This window comes from Rhinolophus ferrumequinum, chromosome 6, assembly GCF_004115265.2.
Source record: "Rhinolophus ferrumequinum isolate MPI-CBG mRhiFer1 chromosome 6, mRhiFer1_v1.p, whole genome shotgun sequence".
NCBI lineage: Eukaryota > Metazoa > Chordata > Mammalia > Chiroptera > Rhinolophidae > Rhinolophus > Rhinolophus ferrumequinum.
The window spans coordinates 22,062,446-22,067,558 of NC_046289.1; the positions used below are offsets into that span (position 1 = coordinate 22,062,446).

Here is a 5,113-nt window from a genome sequence, read left to right on the forward strand (position 1 = left end):
TTTGGTGTTGGGTGCTTGGTTGGGCCAAAATGGCTGTTGGCCCTACTCTAGGAGACCACAGGAGACAAGGCAGACATGAGTCCCTGCCATGCCCTGCAGGGGCTTCAGAAGGTCAAGTGCCATCCTTGGAACCATCGTCCAGGAAATGGGATGTCAGCTCCCCCTCCAACGTGGTCACCATGTTTGGCCACTTCTGGCCAAGAGCCTTGCCATTTCCAGAGTGAGCAGAGGGAGAACCAAATCCAGCTCTGGTCCAGGGGTGGGAATTTCAGGCTTCTGGGTCTTGTTTCAGGGTCCTGAGTGATCCTGCCCCTCGATCCCACCACTATTCACACCTTAGTTTCCCCAGAGTCTCTCTACTCTAATTCAGGCCTCACACCTCAGGGGACAAATAGCTGGGCTCCACCAGCTTTCCCTGTGTCATAGTGCAGTGCCCCCTTCTGTCCAGAAGGCCTCCTCCTCCAGGGGATAAAGTTATGGGCTGAGGTCACATGCTCCCTCCCCCTCAATACCTCCTTGTGTCCCCACCCCCTTTTTGATCCTTGATTTACCCTAAACTGGATTAAGACCTTTAGCAGCCCTGAAAGCTAAGAGGCTAAAGTGCACCTCCTCCTACCCACCCACGGAAAATTCAAAATAAAAGCCACCCTAAACCTGAAAATCAATGTGAGGAAGTTCCACAAAGTTCTGATTTTTTCCAGGGTGACTGCTTCCTTGCTATTTTTAAAACACTAAGAATCAGACCTTAAAAAAGCCCAAACCAAATCAAACAATTTGTTGATGTGCTTTTACTGCCAGTGCCCTAAGCACATGCTTAATCTGCCTATTGGGTAACCTGGCCTCGCCTGCACCCTCCCCTGTGCCAGAGCAGGACAGAGGCCTGGCCTGCAATACAGGGCATTGGGCCACTCTGCCCAGAGACTCCCCAGGGGAGAGGAAGCCCTGGGCCAATCAGCCCCTGCTGGGGATATGACATCAGTAAAGCCCAGAAGATTCCGCTTCCATTCCTGCCACAGGTTCACTCTCTCCTTGCCACCAGCACAACCAAGGCCCGCCCGGGCCTCCTTCCAGTTTCCAGCTGGTTAAGGAAGGCTGGAGTGTGTGAGTCCCCAGGTCGGCTGCCCTTCACTCTACACCTGTGGGCAGGTCTCCCTGCCCCAAGCTACTCACCCTCCCCCTGTGGGGGAGGAAACGAGCAAATGCTAGAACTTCTGCAGACTGGCTTTTCCAGATCCTGCTTGTAAACGCTGGTTAAAAATAAACTCAACATGTCTGAGAGAGAAGGTAGGAGGGTGCAGTGGTTGGAGACAAAGAAGGCCGGCAGAAGGCTATGGACGAGCAGGAAGACCTGGCCTCCTTCGCACAATCAGGCACTATCTTGGGGAAAGAGGAGGCTGATTTAGAGCTGCTAGAAAATTCCAAGTGGGAGGGAACTTCCAGAGCACTTCATTTCGCAGAGAGGAAACAGGCCTAGAGAGGGGAGAGCAGGCCGTTTCCACAAAGTCACCAGCACACCAGTGGCAGGTGGAACAGAGGCTTCTTGGCCTTGCCTCACTCCTCCCTTTTCCCTGCGTGAGACCTGAGGACAACCGTCCACTCTGTCTGCTTCTCCCCTGAGCACTTGCTGATACAGATGCACTTCCATATCCCTTACCGCCCACCTCTGCTCACTCTCTCCCCCTTGATCCTGCAGCACCATGTCTCACAACCCCGCTCCCAGGACATGGCCGGCCTGCGGTGAGCACTCTGTGCATGATCTTATTTCATCCTCACAGCACTGAGGAGAGAGCTACTCCTGTCCTCCTTGTTTGGTGTGTGTTTGGTGGTGGTAGTGGTGGGCGGGTACAGGGAGGGACTAGGACCCTCACATAAGAAGTGGAGCTGGGATTTGAACCCGAGGCTTTACTGCTGCAGGCCTGTGTTCTCAATCACCGTGCAATCTGAGCCCTTCCCACACTTCCAGCCCCTCATCCCCTTGGCCTACAGTCTGAGACAGTGGGTTTCAGGCCAGCCTCCAGGGGTCTCCCTGGGGAGGGCAGGGGCTGTGTGTTCTCATTCTGAAGCTGGTGTTTACCAATAGCCACTCTGGTTAAAGGTTTGGGGAAGGAGGAAGGTTAAAGGCTGAGAGTGGAGTTTGAGATTTGTGTCTTGTTCCCTAGCCCTTTTTTGGAGTTTTAGCTTTGTCCCCATTGCTCTGGGGGAGTAGGCTGTAAAATCAGAGATGGGTGTTTGTAAAGAGCTCATTCAGGGTCTGGGATTGGACAGAAGGGGGTTCACATTTCTTCTACACTAGTGATCTCAGAGAAGTCACTCTGAGCTTTGCATTTTTTTCCTGTCAAGTAGAGAGAACAGTGCCTCCTTCAGAACATTGTGTGTGTCACCTGCCCTTGAATCCTCCGACTCCTGGCAACCCTACGAATGAGTGGTGTCCACAGTGTCCTGTCCGCAGCAGCCCTGCTCAGCATCAGAAAGGGGATTAAATGAGACAATAGATTATTGTAAATGGAGAAGTCATCTGTAGTTGTCAATGATGATGCATCGATGCTATTATCTTCCTAGAGGAAAAAGTTGGTTTCAGTGTTAGTGTAAGCAGCTGTGGGGGTGACAAGCTGAAGGCAGAGGTGATGTTGATAAAGCAAATTTTGTTCCAGAGCCCTGAGACCTTCTGAGCTCCAGGAGAGGCTACAGGTGGGTCAGGTATTTGTTTTACCTGTGCCCTGGGGGTATCAAGAAACTAAGCTTTGCCTGGGCTGCTGAGGGAGGAGAAGGTGCTCGCGTGGCCTCAGGGTGAAAAGCACCATTCGCCCTTCCAGAGTGCAAGGCCCCAGGGCCTCTTTGGAGCAATGATGGTCCCCACCCAGCTGATTCCACCCTCAGGGCCTCCCAAAGAGGAGGGGCTCCTGGTCCGCTTGCAGAGCTGACAGACTGCACCTGTGAGGGGTTCTTGTTTCCCGTCATCCCAATGGCTGTGGGGAGATTAGAGGCTGGGGGAACCTTCCCCTAAATGGAGCCAGGGGTCCATGGCTATAGGAGGAGGGAGCTGCTACAGAATGAAGAATGACACAGTCTCCCTGGATTATATAATCATTTCCCGGAGCCCCCTGCAGAGCACACACAAAGGATAACTTGGAACAGATATCAATCTGGTTGAGGCGGGTTATCAAAACCTGAAACGGACTCCCTCTCTAACCTGGAACGGACTCCCTGCCTAACAGGAAGGTCCTACCCCTTCTGCTGAGCGGACACCTGGGTTATGGGGGAAGAATGAGAGATGTACTCAGGCTCTCAGAGTTAGGAAACATGGATTGTCCTTGCTTTGTTTGGTCATCCGGTCAGTTATCATTTATTCAGCATTTGGAATGTTGACGTAAATAAGCCAAAGTCCTTCTTGTTGTTGGTATGCTCAGAGTCTAGTGGGGAAAAGTTCCAGAAATCACAAATTGGTAATGAAGGAGCAACTGCTTTAGCTTGGGCAATTTGGCTTGGGTTTTGACAAGTGAATGGGAGTTTAATGAGCAGGGACAGGAAAGTCCTAGGTCTTACTTATCTGTCGGTTTAAGATACGAAATCATCCCTGCACAGAATACATGAGTGCCGGGAGGTATTCTAAGGTCCCAGGAAAGCATGACTCAGGAAGGAAGCCATTCTGGGTCTGAGGACGAATCTCCCAGATACTGTAATTTTGGCTTCTGCCCCATTGGTCAGGCCTCTAGATTCTCCCTGGCCTCGGCTTAAAGAAAATTTGATCCAAATCCAATTTCTCTCTCTGAGTGAGCCATCCAGTGCCACGGCACAGAGGTCAAGGGAGGACATTTTAGTGGTGCTGCAGAAAGTCAATACACAGGTGGGAGGCCCTGCCTCTCTCTGCCCCCTGCCCGCTTGCCCTGATCACACCCTCCAGGCACCCTTGCCTCTCTGAACTTGCTCTTGCCTTGTCCTGAAACAGCCTCGTTGAGGCCTTGACCTGCCGTTTTCTAGACCTCTCCTTTGGCTCAGTGGTTGAGGAGCCAGCTCCTACATGGCTATCTCCAGTCATTCCCTAGGTCCTGACCTTGCACAAACAACCTGATTGATTCTGCAGCCCCCTAAGGGACTTACAGATAAATCCTGTTGGATAGCAAAAGCCCACAGTCGCAGACCAGCTCTGTGCCCACAGGTGGTCACCCAATCGAACATGGCCAAGCCTGTGTTCACCATTTCCGGGACTGGATGGATCAACTGCAGGGCAGAGCGCGTGGAGTGGGCACACCTGGCTGTTTGTGACCACAGCCCCTCATTGCTTACACAGCAGGGAATGCAGACATGCAGACATCTGGTTTTAGCTGAATTTATGTGAATCTACCTATGGATGAGTCAAACACATGTCCGATTATCATGTATCATCTCTTTTCAAGTTAGAGTTTCCCGCATGGCAAGTGAGGGTGGGGCTTCCTCACCTATTTCACCAAAGAGAAAGTCAAGACACTGAAGGGTGATTTGCCCAGTTTCTTTATTTAATAGACACCTATGTACCACTTATATTACCTGCCATTTGTTACTCCAAGCACAGGGGATTCAAAACAAAGTTCCTGCCCTCAGGAAGCTTACCTTCTGGTGGGGCAGACCACAAACAAATATATATATCAAAATGTGTCAGGTGGTGGTAAGTGCTAAGAAGATGGATAAAGTAGGTCAGGGAGAGTGATTAACAGGATGGGGTTCTTTTTTACAGGTGGTTCTAGAAGGCCCTGCAGGTGAGGTGACATCACAAAAGAGACCTGGTGTATACACGAGGCAAGAGTGTCTCAGGCCACTGGACAATATCATCACAATCACATGGCACTGCACTTGTAATAAATACTAATCTATTAGTCTGCCTGCCTCTCTTTCCAACTTCCTGTAGCTAGGCAGTACCGCTTTGAAAAAAGAAATGACATTTACTCATCTTTGTATCTTCAATTCTGAATATGGTCCAAATGTTGTTTGCATATTTCTGCCTCCCTGTCTGGAAGGTCTTTCGTGACACTGAATGCCCAGTCCAGCAACAGTGCCTAGAACTAGAGGAGAATGTTTGCTGATTGACTGCCTTGCAGATAGAATGCATGATCAGAGACCTGCAGCTGGGGTTGGGACA

The 5,113-nt window shown here is 50.9% G+C and overlaps 1 long non-coding RNA gene across 1 annotated transcript; it reads left to right on the top strand.

Annotated features, from left to right (window-relative positions):
* Nucleotides 1–1,152: 1,152 nt before the first annotated feature.
* LOC117022958 (uncharacterized) lies at nucleotides 1,153–4,813 on the top strand. The gene is made up of 3 exons (XR_004423150.1): nucleotides 1,153–1,284; nucleotides 1,694–1,811; nucleotides 4,712–4,813. It is a non-coding gene; the product is annotated as an uncharacterized LOC117022958 (long non-coding RNA).
* Nucleotides 4,814–5,113: the final 300 nt, after the last annotated feature.